At 42.3% G+C, this 13,792-nt stretch overlaps 1 protein-coding gene across 1 annotated transcript in view; it reads right to left on the bottom strand.

Annotated features, from left to right (window-relative positions):
- Window positions 1–4,807: 4,807 nt before the first annotated feature.
- gxylt1b (glucoside xylosyltransferase 1b) overlaps window positions 4,808–13,792 on the bottom strand; it is a 366,738-nt gene continuing 357,753 nt past the window's right edge. The window contains exon 8 of the transcript XR_011909971.1: window positions 4,808–4,820. The gene's annotated coding sequence lies outside the window, so the exon portion shown is untranslated. The remainder of the gene's footprint in view (window positions 4,821–13,792) is intronic.

Below are 13,792 nucleotides of genomic sequence, written 5' to 3'. Positions count from 1 at the left end.
AGAAAGCAGCATGTTGAACATTGGCACGCATCAAAGAGGAGCTGTAGAAAACCTGGGTTGGCGAGCGTGGCTTAGTGGGGTGGACGATGGAGCACCTGGGGCTTTCTGCAGAAGAAGCCGTAGAGGAGCATGGAGGGAATGGGAGCGAGGCCCTCAGTGGTACAGAAAGCAGAAGAGACCTGCTTGTTTGCTTCAGATGTGGTAAATGCTGGCTCCCTATAGACTCCATTAGAGTTTCATCTGGCTTGAAAAAAGAAAAAAAAGGAGGAGCAGGAATATGGTTGTAAAAGAAGAGAAAGGGAGGACAGAAAGATGAGATTAGGAAGAAAAGGGAATAAAACAGTGGAGGAGCTGTTTAAGTTGTCATCATTTTAAAATTGCAAGGAAGTCTAGCACGCACGCGGAAAGGTTCCCTGAATATTGAACTGAACTGCAAAGTGCTAGCGGCAGTAATTGGTGTTCTTATTATGTCCATTTACGCCAACCCAGATATGTTAAAGTCCTCTAATATCAGGGCAGGAAAGTCAAGTTTAAAAAACAGAAATACAGTCATACCTGTGATCAGACTTGGGCTTTAGAACACAATAAGGGCTGTTGTTGAAACAAACCTTCTTTACAGCGTTAGAATCATGCTATCATGCTCACAGCTAAGCTTTGAGTTGTTTTACTTCTTTATTTCTTACTATGTTTAGGGAAAACATTTCTGTTTTCAGACTGTTTTCCCTGTTCTGTTTTCTGTAGATAAAAAAATTATTTCTGAACATGAATTGATGAAATGAGTGTTTTTCACATGGATGTAGACACCTTGATGTCTCTTCTTGGTTTATCTACCAATTTGCAGCCTTGAGTTGAGCATTTAAGATCCAAAGAGCCATCTCTGTTTTTGACACAGCCATCTTACAATTTTAAACAGCATTAGAATGTTGAATTGAAGTGATTGTCCACTTGACAGACAGACCGACACATGTTCAAATGTCTGTGTATGCATGTTGGTGTGTCTTGAGCAGTTCTTCTACACTCATACAATCTAAAGACATGCTGTTTATCGACATAAAAGGCTTAGAAATTATTGAATGTTTCCCTCCCCTGACTACTACAAGTTGCTGTTATATAAATGTGGTTATATGGAATTGAATTGTATAGACTTGAATTGAACTGGATTGTTTTTAAATTTGTATTAAAGTGCCTTGAGATGGCTTCTGCTATGAACTTGGGCTGAACTAAACTGACTTGGAACAGAAAACGTCTCACCCCTGGAATGGCAAATCTTTTGGCCACTTAGAAAAAACACTGTAAAACATGATTTACAAGAGCCAGAATGTTGAAATCTGTTCTATGAAACTCTTTAATTAGTTGATGAAGCTGCAGAAGGTGGTCTAAGCAGAGGAGATGCAACCAGATGGTTGTCCCCTCTGCAACAACTGTGGAATCCAAGTCCAGCCAAGTCAGTTGTTCCTGTTGTTGCAGATTACTTGAACAGAAAAGAAGCAACAATTTAAATTAATTAATCTAACATATCTGAACACAAATGTGGCATAACCCACAAGAGAAACAGCTCTCAGTTTTCGCTCTGTGTGAAGTTTCGTAGTCTTTTTCATGTGCGAATGAGAATCACATGAGAGAAAAAAAGTGTGGAGGTGAGCAGTTTCTGATGAGACATCAAGAGACGACACGGGGCATCTGCCGTAAATCGGCTGTTTCTTAAACTCGCTTTTAAGCAAAAGTGCCACTTTGACAAATTTAAGGAGAAGCGAGGGAGATGATCTGTGCATTTTGAGGTCGCAGGGGAACGAGGTGCTCACTGTTTTACATCCTCTTGAAAAGACGAGACTCGACTCTCACCTGGCGGTATGACTTCACTCTTACTTGACAAGGATGGGTGGGTGTGAGCATGTGCGCCTGAGCCTCTGTGTGTATGAGACCAGATGTCTACTACAATTTAGAGATGAGTAAAATCCTCAAATGTGAGGACCTTGTGCTGATCCTCACTTCTTTAAAGGGCTATTTGGAGGTTAATGCTTCAGTTTATGGCCGATATAAGAACAGCATGCACTGAGGGTTCCCAGAAGTGCTGTAATAAAATATTTGTGTGTCACGCAGCAGAGATGCTGTCCACATGTGCCGGAGGGTAGAGGCTGGCGAGATGTGCATGTGTCTGTGCTTTTACAAGTGAATGTTCTTAACACACTCTCCACCTTTGTGCCAGACACAGAGAGAACTAGAGATGAGGAGTGTGTGTGGCTTGTTTGTGTGTGTGTGTGTGTGTGTGTTGTGGAGGGGCAGAACGGGGATCATGAGTGACTCCAGGCATCCAGCCACATCTGACTTTGATTAATTGGCCTGGCATTCTTCTGTCTCTCCTCTGACAGAAAGGGAGACCACAGAGCAGCGCAGCATCATCAGGGATGATCCGTCTTTCTTTTTTTTTTGTCTGTCTTACTCTTTCTCTGTCCCTATCATTGCCTCCCTCTCTCTCTTCTTTATTCTTGCTGTCAGCAGGTGAAGAAGACACACTCCACAGAGCTTTGCCAAGTTAGCTCAAATCACTGGGACACATGAAAGTACCTCCCACGGAGGGAGGGGGCATAATGCAGTTCATTGTTTCCTGACAGAGATTCTGGATGTACAAATCTTTCTTACAGAGGAAAAAAATGAAGATCGAGTTTAATTCTGTCCGTAAAACACTTTATGCACTCTGTCATCTACCAGAACTGAACTTGGTCCTTCTGATTCCTCCTTAACAAATGACTGGCAGACCCCTTAAATAGTTTGATCTAGTGTGTTGGCTTTCAAGAGGCCTTACAGGAACTATAGTCAAAGAGACTGATTGTGAGTTTTGGCTCCCACCTCTTACGTCCTCGACCATGAAAAGCCCCAAATGTTAACATACTGAATCAAAGAGAGAAATCCACTCTTGTTATAAATAGGAAAAGCATGGATTTCACCCACTTTATATGTTTATGCTGCATGCATTTGACAGCCTAATTAACATGTTGCTTATTGTGACCTCAAGACAGCTGTATGAAAAAGGAGAGACAGTACAAAGTTAATGATTTTGATCCAGCACATTTCCAGTAAACAATAGCTTTCTATGGTAAATGTGTGGGTGAATGTCAGATGAAATGTGCTGAGACACTAATGGGAGATTCCTGCAAGGATTGTAATTGCTACTAAATGAATTATTTAAGGAGATTTTTTCACAGTGTGTGGCGCTTTAACTTTAACTTCTTGATGTTTTTATGACCAGGTGAGTTGATAATAGCTAATGTTGCCATACAAGTTTGAAGTTTGAAGAAAAGCCAGAAGCAGCACCTTCGTCTGACTGGAAAGAGTGCATGAAAAAGTTGTGGAAAATGTAGATAGACGCAGAATCAAATTTTTTGTAATTAAATGAGAGGCCACAACCACAACATTTGATACTGAGAAATGTATCTATCTTTGAGAAAATATCTGAAGTGAAGAAGGGCATGTTTAATACTGTGTTACATCCTCTTTTCTCTGAACAACACTGTAGCATTTCATACTGTGTAATTCATTAAACAGTATGTTTGACAGTGTCTGGTCTCAAGGCAGGACAGTTTGGCTTCAGAACTCTTTTACCATTTGGCCGTGGTGTTGCCACATGTGGTTTGGCATTATGTTGTTGAAATAAGTAAGCATTTCTCTCATGAAGACAGAATCTTCAACCGAACAGAACCTTTAATGGTGCCTTCACAGTAGTTACCCATGCCAAGTGCACTAATGCAGCCTTATACCATTGCAGATGGCGGCTTTTGAACTGATCTCTATTTTCTTTAACCCTAAGGCGGTATTGTACAAGCTTTCCAAAGAATTTGAAATTTTAATTTGTCCAACCCGAGGACCATTTTCCCATTTCTCTGCATTCTATACATCTTTTAAGGACATTTTTGATTTATGTTTTAAAATGTTTAGATTTTACACAGAGACATTTTATTTCTGAAGTGTTTTATCAGTTTATTTCACAGAATGATGGGTGATGACCCTCTTCCTATCTTTACTTCTGAGAAATGCAGCTTCTCTGGGATTTTCTTTTCATGCACACAAACTGTACTGACCTGTTACCAATCAAGACAATTTGGCAAGTTGCATTACACACTATTTTGCTGCCTCTGTCCAAAACTGAGGCATGTTGCTGGCATCATATTCAAATTCTATTTGCCTCAGTCCATTTTAAATGAGCTTTGGCCCAGAGAGGATTATGGTATTTCTGCCTCATGCTCACAAATGGCTTCTGCTTTGTATGATGGAGCTTTAACTCTCTTTGTGGATGGCACCGTGAACTGTGTGCACAGGCAGCAGTTTCTGGAAGTGTTTTTGAGCCCATGTAGTGATTCCCATGACAGAATCGTGCCTGTTTTTAATACAGTGCCCATCATGAGTATCCAATATTGATTTTCAGCCATATTCCTTGCACTAAGAGATGTCTCCAGATGCTTGTAATGTTTTGACAATATTATACACCGTAGATGATGGACTATTCAATGTCTTCACAATTTTGCGTTGGGGAATATTCTTCTGAAATGGCTTCACAGTTTGGAGACAAAAAGTTTTTTTGCCGACTGATTTTCATTTACAGCATTTAATGTTTTCTTTGTTCTGTTGTGAATTAAATAATGGTTTATGAGGTTGGCCAATAATTGCATTCAGTTTCATGGAATTGGGTTTGTACATTTCACAGCATTTTTTGTAAATTGGGTTATATATAATGTTGGACAGTGAAGTCTTGGGAACAGCAGGATCCTGGCCACATGAACTGAGGTTAGCTGTGGTTCAGTGCAGTAAACTACTCAAAAATATAACTTAAGAAATGTGCTGCTATGTCCTAATGTTGATATTCCAAAGTAAAGAGTTTTTAATTCCCACTGCAGTTAATTCCCTAAAAATAATCTCTGGTCATCAGAGTTGTACTGTGAACTCAAAAGGCATCCAATACCCTGTCAAATCCTGGTGGCTAGCAGCTAACACCCAGATAATTGTTCCTCTCCCAGTAGCTTGCCCTGTGAAACTACAGTTCCTCACAGCACATAAGAAGTGCGGTATAACTGTTCATGCATAGAAATAATCTTAATCATAATTTTTATTAAACATGCTAATTTTTTATGTAACTAACTTGAACTGAGAAAGTTATAGTAAAAAGTAATTTACAAAAACTTTTTATTTGACAACAACTTCAGAGTTGCCAATGCACTGCTAATTTTCAGCGTTAGCCTCCAAATACCCAACAGGGGATACATGGTGTTAACATGCAGAAACGAGTGGCATGAATCCTTGCCAAGTCCCCCCACCCTCCATCACCACCACCTCTTTCCACTTTTCCTCCCATCCCTTCTACCATCAGTGTTTAACCCTGCTCAATTTGCCTGTCTGGATGAAACAATACTTGTGATCAGCGCGTGTAATGGCACCTTATTAACCCCAATTACCACAATTAAAACCCTGCTGCCACTGGGCCCCTTTCAAGTCTTAATTAATCAGATGGCAGCCAAGAGGCCGTTCAGTGCCACCCCATACACAAGACAAGCTGGCACTCATGCACACCTTCTCCCCAGCCTTGACCGACCATGTGGCCTCAGTAAAAAGCACATCTGGCGGAACAAAACGTCTCCATGCTGGCAGACAAATGCCTCGACTTTACAAATGAAAAGACAAGCCTCTCTCTTTAACTCTCTCTCTCTCCATCTCTGTGATGTGGGTATAATGAACATTACAAGCCCCCTTGGCACAGTGCCTTATTGGGAGGGTTTGGAAAGCTGCCCAGTTTGTTCCTCGCTAATTGCTTAATTGATGCATTGTTTTTACTGATGATATGGATTTGCCCCCCCCCCCTCTTTCTCTCCTCCTTTCCCTCCCTACCGCTGCACATGGATACAGATACAAAAGGAATTACACCCTATTAGCAAGTCATGGTCCCTTTCAGCAGAGTGTATTAGAGACTTAAAACCATTGTGATGGCTTCGCTAATTGAGTGCAACCACTTGATGTAACATAATGCCATGTAAATAAAACCACTTCCCCCTCCTGCTCACGTTTCATAGGCAGCCGCAAGAGACAAATGAACATTGAGCTGCCATAGTACTAACAAGAGACTCTTTTATTGTTACTGCAGAGATCATTTAAAGATTACCAGCAAAGAGGCCTTTATTTGTTGGTTGGTGCATTAACCCTCATTGCTTTTCACTGAGGCAATAAAATTCAGACTGTGTGCATGCAGATGCGTCCAGTCAGGGTGAATAAGTGGCATTTGGCTAGTGTGAGTGTTTGGGGAGTTTAATTAGAATTCTTAGTGAAAGCATCTTCTTGGAGACAGGTTGAAGCCTTGCAGTTGTGTCTCGTAGGAGGAAAATATCACTGGTTAATGCATTCTTTTTCTCTAGATGTCTCTTTTTCCTCTCATTCTTCGACTTACACAGAAAAAGGCGCATACACATATGCCATCGTGCACTCACATAGGCTTCTGCATATTCCCACTGATGTCGAGGATAAAGAGAATGTTTTCCTCTCCATCCGTGTTTGTCCCTTGCTCCGTCAGAGAGCAATCCCTCTCTGAGGGCTTGGTGCCAAGAGGGGCCACGAATCAGGCAGATGAAGGAGAGCCTGGTCCACTGAGAGATGCTGGAGACACAAACACACACACACACATACATATATTGAGAAATGCATGGTCACAAACAGACAGAAAGAAGTGTACACATCCTCGCACAAACTCGCAAATGCGGCTAAAAAGCACGAGCGCACACACAAACACAGGCGTGCACAAACTTCAAGGCCTCAGAGAGGGTGAGCTAGAGAGTAGGATGTTATTTATTCATCAGTCTTTCTTGTAGTCAGGAGGCAACAAGCCCCCAGAGCTGTAAACACACAGAGCCACAGGCCTTGGTGAGCTCCAACCATGGGAATAACAAGTGGTCCCTGTATACAAGCATGCACACACTTATGTGGGATGCCTGCACAAACACATACTCAACTTTCAGGATGTCGGAGCCCTGACAGAGAAAAGGCAACACAACATTCTCCCTGGACTGAAGGAAGACAATAAAACGGTGTAATACAGGACAGGGTCTCACCAATCTAAAGGGCATTTGTAAACCACCGCAAAACCACAAAAGAAGAGCAGGCTTGATTCTGGGGCATGATGAATTGATTTTTGTACTTTGATACTCACTTTGACTGAGTATTAATTGAATCGGGCGGGCAGGATGAAATAGGGGGGCAGAAAGGCAAGGAAATAATCAGTCTGAGAGTAAAAAGAAAACGAAATGTGCTGAAGGAATGGGATCTGGCATTCCTGCGTAAAAATAGCATCCCCTGCAAACACATATGCTATTATCTCTGTGGTGCAGCGTGGAGTTGTGCAGGCTGCACTCTGGCCCCCCTATGGAGTCAGACGGCAACATTTACATGAAGGCCAAGCAGAAGAGGGGAAATTACAACTATTGTGACTCGTCTTTCTACACGGTTTATTGCATTATCATAAATTGGGGCACGCATGATGCTTACAGCGTCAGCTGACTTCTGTGATGTGAAGAGGAGTCTTTTAGCTTACTTTCTGCACTTCTTTTCTTATTTTAATCAGACTTCTCTTGTAATTCTTACTTTTCCTCACTGCAATATTTTTTTCAACAGTCTACACACAGTCCTGCACATTGTCAAAGCAAAACCTGTTTTTGTATCCTATTCTGAGTGTATTTAAAAGAAAAGACTCACAATTGAGCACAATTGATGCATCCTGCTTCTAAACTGCATCAAGGCACAGATCTAGGGAAAGGTACCAGAACTTCCACATCAAAAGCACTGAAGATCCCAAAAGCACAATAGCCTCCATCATTCTCCAATGAAGCTACAAACTGCCAAAAGACTTGAGTCTAAGGCAAAGAGCCTCGGTAATACAGTTTTTACACTTAATGTGAGCCAGGGTTCATTTGTAGAGATTGAAGAACCAATCAGAAATTTATGGAGTGCCCAGACAGAGGCCATTCCTCACCATAAGACTCAGGACTGCCCAAGATGTAAATTGATTATTTTAATTCATTATCTTGAATATCTCAATAACGCCCCTAAAATCAGTTTTTGCTGTGTCACTGTGGACGACCATGTGTAAACTGAGGAGCCTGGGAGGTGTTAAAATGTGGCAAACTTCATAGATTCCAAAAACTCTCCTAATAAACTGTGTGTACATGTCGGAGCATGTTGGTGTGTGAGAGTCGGCAGAAGTCGGCCCACCCAAGCAGCCCAATCACGGCCAGAATTCTGATATTGTTGGTCAAATCTACAGGGACTCGCTCCAAGCAGCTGTTCGCCACCAGCCTGAGAGTGTTTGTGTGCATTTATGTGTAATATGTTTCCTTGCAATGCGTGTATGCTGAATGCACATTTGTGTGTGTGTTTTCATTCCTCTTCATGTGTAACTGCATTCCGATTCGCTTTGTGATTTCTGCCACTTCAAGCACCCTCTCCTTCAATGCTCTGTGACCGAACACCTGCTGTACTGCAATCTTTTAATGAGCGATCCACCTGAGAGAGGAGGAATAAAGGAGCAGGAGGAGGAGAAGGATTTCATGGGTCTTTATTTTTTCCTCTGCTGTGACACCTGTGCCTTGTTAAAAGCTGTAAAGCATTTTCCTTCTGCAGAAACACATATTTGGCTTTGATTAGCAATGCAATCACACTGCAGATGTAGAATATAAGCGATGCATTTGGAGGAGGAGGCACTCGTCCAAACATGCCTTCATATTCACAGGAGAGTGTGCTCACAACTTACACGAGCTGCTTATTTATAATTTTTCAGAGAAATAAACCGGAAAAAAACCAAAACAAATGGGTGTTCTCCATGGCATACTGTGGAGAGAGTACTCTTTCCATTATTCTGTCTCATCTCCACTGCTCTCCTCACATTGTTTTCACCCTTCACTCCTTAGTATTATCTGGTGTGTGTCTGGCTACATGTATGCATGCACTTGAGCATGTGTGTCTGGAGAGTGTGTGTTTTCAGGCAGTTGGAGCAGCAAGGAGGTGATTTGTAACATAGGCCTCAGCTACAGTGCTCACTTCAAAAGCTGTGCACTCTGGTCCCACGTCAGTGGGTGAATTCCTGCTTTGTGGGGCATTAACTTACCACTTCGCTCATCCTCCTCATACATTATGTTCTTTGAATTTGTGTTCGTAATTAGACCTTTGAGTTTGCTCAAGCTGCCTGTCTAATTTATTTGGCATGTATTCATTAAGGTACATGAGCTTTTTGTCCTCTGTGTGTCGAGTAAATGCCGGGCTGTTGCTTTTGTAAATTTGGTGGGTTTCAGGTGTTTCTTCGAAGATGAGAGGAATAAAGTTTTGTTTTGTATTTACCTGTAGCTAGAACTGGCCTCCTCTGTGTTTGAAATGTCTCTTTTTCTAAATATATAAATAATATAATAATATTGTTGTTCTCAAGCACCAGGCAAGGTACCATGTCAATACATCGCATATTTTCTTCACTTTGCGAGTAATTTCTTTGACATTGGAAAGGCGTCAGACTGTCAAGCAACTTGAATACACCCCTGATACTCCAAAGGCTGATTCAATGGGCTGATTTTATTGGTACATACGCCATTAAAAGCTTCATTGGAGATGTTTTCTCTCTAAAAGGAATGAATATGGGTGGAAGGGGGATGCGCTTCTCATCCCACTAGTGGTTTTTACAAACAGTCACAATCAATTAGCTGGCCGGATCAGGCTAAAACTCCATTTATGTGGAGATGAGGATTTAACTGTACATAAGAGAGGAAGTTTTATGAATAGTGAAATATTGATGATGTTTGTGTAAATGCTTTGCTTACTCTATGTCTCCTTTAAACTGTTTATAAATTCTAATGCGAGGCCTTTGGACTACCCGCTGTTTTGGTTTGTTACCATTTAATGCAGAAGGGTGGGGAGGCGGTGAGCAAATAAGCAAAGGCCTGCAGAGATTGCTAAGTCGGGCTCTGAAGTGCAAATGAGCTTCCCCCTCTTTTGGTTCTGCATGTTTTTTCACACACTGGCACTGAAACATGCTACACGGATAACATGTTTATTTCAACTAGTATGCATTGGCATAGGGGCTGGAGCAGTAGCCAACGAAAACATTTCTCCCTATAAAAGCTGAGGTCCTTAATGAAATTAGATGTTGGTTCTACAAAATTTCTGTGGGGCCATTAGTTCTGTGTGATAGTACTGGGCACCACAGCTCACTAATGACTTGAAAACTCAAACAAGTCAAGATGGGAAAGTCAGTCAACTTTGTGTCCCGAGACAATTATATGTATATATATAAAAAATATATTATTCCCAGCTGCGCCACTGACTACCATACTGTGCAACGTTTGAATTAAAAGACTGTCAGTGTTTATATTTGGGCAAAACTTTGTTGGACCCTTTCACCTTCTAAAAGCCACTGGCACAGCTTGACTGCCTTTTTCCTCTCTGCTGGAACAGCTTGAGTCGGGGTCTGATTAAAAAGCACAGGCATTGGCTGTGCCTTCCTGGGAGGTAAGAGCTAGCTAGGAGCCTGGCCGGGGCCTCGGGGAAATAAAGATCTGGATCGGGCTGATTTGAGTAGATGAAGATAGAGCAGTAATTACAGACATCCCAGATCTCAGCAGTAGATATCGCACGCCAGACCCACAGCTTATGGGAGTGTGATAGCCCTGTGTATTGGCAGGCAAGCGTGCTGGATGATGAGGGAAGAGGGGAGTCATTCTGTCACTGATCCATAAAATCACATGAAATAGGACCCAGGGTAAGTCACTAACTGCGTGACATTTCCTGTCATGGTACCAAAATAAATGTATCCCATTTGAAACAGCAGAAAGTGGCTGTTCTGCATGCGTCGCTAATGTGATTATCATTTCAGTATCACTTTTAAAAAAAAATTAAAATCATATTAGCTAAGCCATTTAAGAAATTCCATTATTTACATCCTTCCTTACCATTCATTGGTCTCTCTGTTCTTCTTACCATTAAGTTATATGGAAAATGTGTGTCATATTCTCTGGTTACAGACATTAAAATTACTTTTGTTATTAGCATTTAGCCTGTCCTGATTACCTTGTTTTCCATGGCTGCATCTCGAGGTGGGTCTCCATCCCGCCAAACCTCCATCCCTCCATCTCTCCTCCTGGGTGACATTTCAGACGGGGCCCTGAGGGCATTCGGAGGGGAGGCATCGAACAAGGTAATTGCGGCGAGGTTTCCCCACACTAAATTAACCTCTGCTCAGAAATTTATTGGCCAGCCGCTCTCCAGGATTATTTAAACTTGCCGTTATTTCTGTGTTGAGCAGTGAGACACTGGCTTTGCAGGCTTAATTTATATAGATATATTTTTTCATTTCTTGTCCATTTGCCTTTTCACTCTGAGGTTGGATTTTGCGGAGGTGGCGGATGTTTGGGGGAAGTAGCAGGACCCAGTAATTCATTACAGACAGGTTTTTTGGAACGTTTTTAATTGCTCACCTGTGGAAATATAAATGAGGTTTCTTAGTCTTGACGACCGGGTAAAGTCAGCACAGTCTCAAGGGTCAAAACCCGGGCACATTACAGTACTCACACTGTCTCTTATGTATGCCGTTTACGAAGAAATCTAAACGAATTTGTCATTTTTTGCCTTTTCCTGTCTCTGTTTGGCTTCCCTGTCTGTCCTATTTTCTATATTTGAACCTGACCTCTGACTTCAGTTTAATAGTTGTAATAATAAACCTTATTATGGTATGACATTATACATTCCACAGTTTAGTCTCGGAGTAGCTGCTTTTACTGAGGGTGGCAAACTCTAAGAGGACAGTATTGACTTTCTGCCAGAAACACAACTGGTTAGATTTCCTATAATACTACACACCTCAGGAGTCTGACCTCACACACACAGCCTGAATGGGTGTCCTTTATGGCACATTAGAGCAACTGTGTGGAAATCAAATGTGCACACTATTAATATTTAAGGAGAATGTTAAGGCATGTCAAACCATTAGGACCCATGAACTTGACCCTCTCTAAACTTTCCTGGTCACTGTAAGAGACAGGAAAAGAGATGAATGGATACGCATGAAACCTTTCCCATCTCCTTGTGTCCTCAGTACGGCACATTAAATTATTCGGGGTTCATTTACCGGGCTGAACTAATGTTTAAGTGTCTCTTTTGCTGGTTGTGTAACTGAAATATGTCGGCTGGTTCTGAATAAACATCAATCTCTGCGCCTTTGCTTCCTGATGAGATGATTGGCCAAGTCGTAAAGCAGAGACAGCTGGTGGGGGTAATGTCAGCTCGACCGGGATGGACAGTCTGCGCATCGTGATTTACATTGCATCTGGCATTTTGGCCAGCCGATGGAGGGGGATATCAGTCAGATTTATTTGACTTTTCTTTCCTCTCCTCCTCTCCTCAGCTCTTTTCTCAGCTTTCTGACAGCCCCTCGAGTCATTCTAGTGTGTCTCCACATGTAAAAGGCTCCTTTAAGGGGGAAGTCAGGAGGTTATGCTTTTCTCTTTTTTTCACTATCCACTTTTTCTTTCATATACTTTCTGTTTTTCATTGAGGCGCCGCCAATTTACTGACACAGTCCATGACGGCAAGTGGATATAGGAGCCAGGAAATGGGCAGTGGCAGAGACAGCTCGCACTGACACTAGTTTGTTGTCTGTACAGTATATGCTCGGTAGCTATTTACTCATTTCCCCTCACTGTCCTCTATCGTGTCGTGCCTTCACCCACGAGCACCTCATGGCCCACGTCCCGTCATCTCTTACCACGCCAATTTGTGAATCAGCTTATGATAATGGCCCGATCATAACGGGGCAGGCCCCCATTGAAATGAGATCGGCCGCGACAGTGCTGACCTTTTACCGGAGGCGGGAGTGGTAAAGCTGCCACACCATAACAAGGTCTGTTGAGTAAGCAACTTACAAGACAAGGTTACTGTTCCTGGAGAGGGAAAAAAAGCATATGTGAGATATAGGAAGAAGAGCGTGTGTATGTGAGAGAGAGAGAAAGAGAGAGAGAGAATGAGACACATGGTTCTGATTATGATTTCACAAGTCGATTAACTTTGTGAGTATGGGAGTGTGTGGCTGTTATGGACATTCTGCTGATGTGGACGGTTTTACCACTGAAACGTGCAGGATACTGACGGGCGGGGCGGGTTGATGTACACGATCTTTCCGCATCGGATGGAGGGGCATCAATCTCAGGTGAACGGCTCTGATCCTTCCACTCAAATCCGCCCTTTTATCCACTTGGGTAAGAAGGGTGCAAATGCTGCACGTTCAGCCCAGTATACATTCATGTTCGGGTTAGTCATGCAGACAGCAGACATTTTAAATTTGCCATAGTGTGTTTGTGTACTGTGCATGTCCATGTGTGCTTTGGCAAGATGGAGTGAGAGGTTTTCCACATACCTTTCTTGATTTGAGGGCACACACACACACACACACATTTGTTGCAGTTTTCTTGGATGTTTTGCCCCTCTATAAATAATACAGCTGAGTTTGGCCTTGCTGACAGGACCTGTAATGGAGTCTGCATCACCAGTTCGATTGACTGACCAGGTGACTACCCACTTGACTGACTGTTTTATCTAACTGGTAGAGCATGAAGCAGCTCCATCACTTTTACCTTAAAGGTGACAACTGCAGCTGAGACTCTGTGGGCCAGTTTGTGTGTTTGTGGCTCTCTTCATATGTCACTCTTTCTCTGTTTGGCTGCATGCATGAACATGTAAGCTCATCTCCCTGCTTAAGTGTTCATCTGCCTGTGCGTTGACAAAAAAA

Source organism: Leuresthes tenuis, unplaced genomic scaffold (genome assembly GCF_036924035.1).
Source record: "Leuresthes tenuis unplaced genomic scaffold, fLeuTen1.0.hap1 SCAF_23, whole genome shotgun sequence".
NCBI lineage: Eukaryota > Metazoa > Chordata > Actinopteri > Atheriniformes > Atherinopsidae > Leuresthes > Leuresthes tenuis.
The sequence above is the reverse complement of the archived record's forward strand: the minus strand, read 5'-3'. Positions and strand labels throughout refer to the sequence as shown.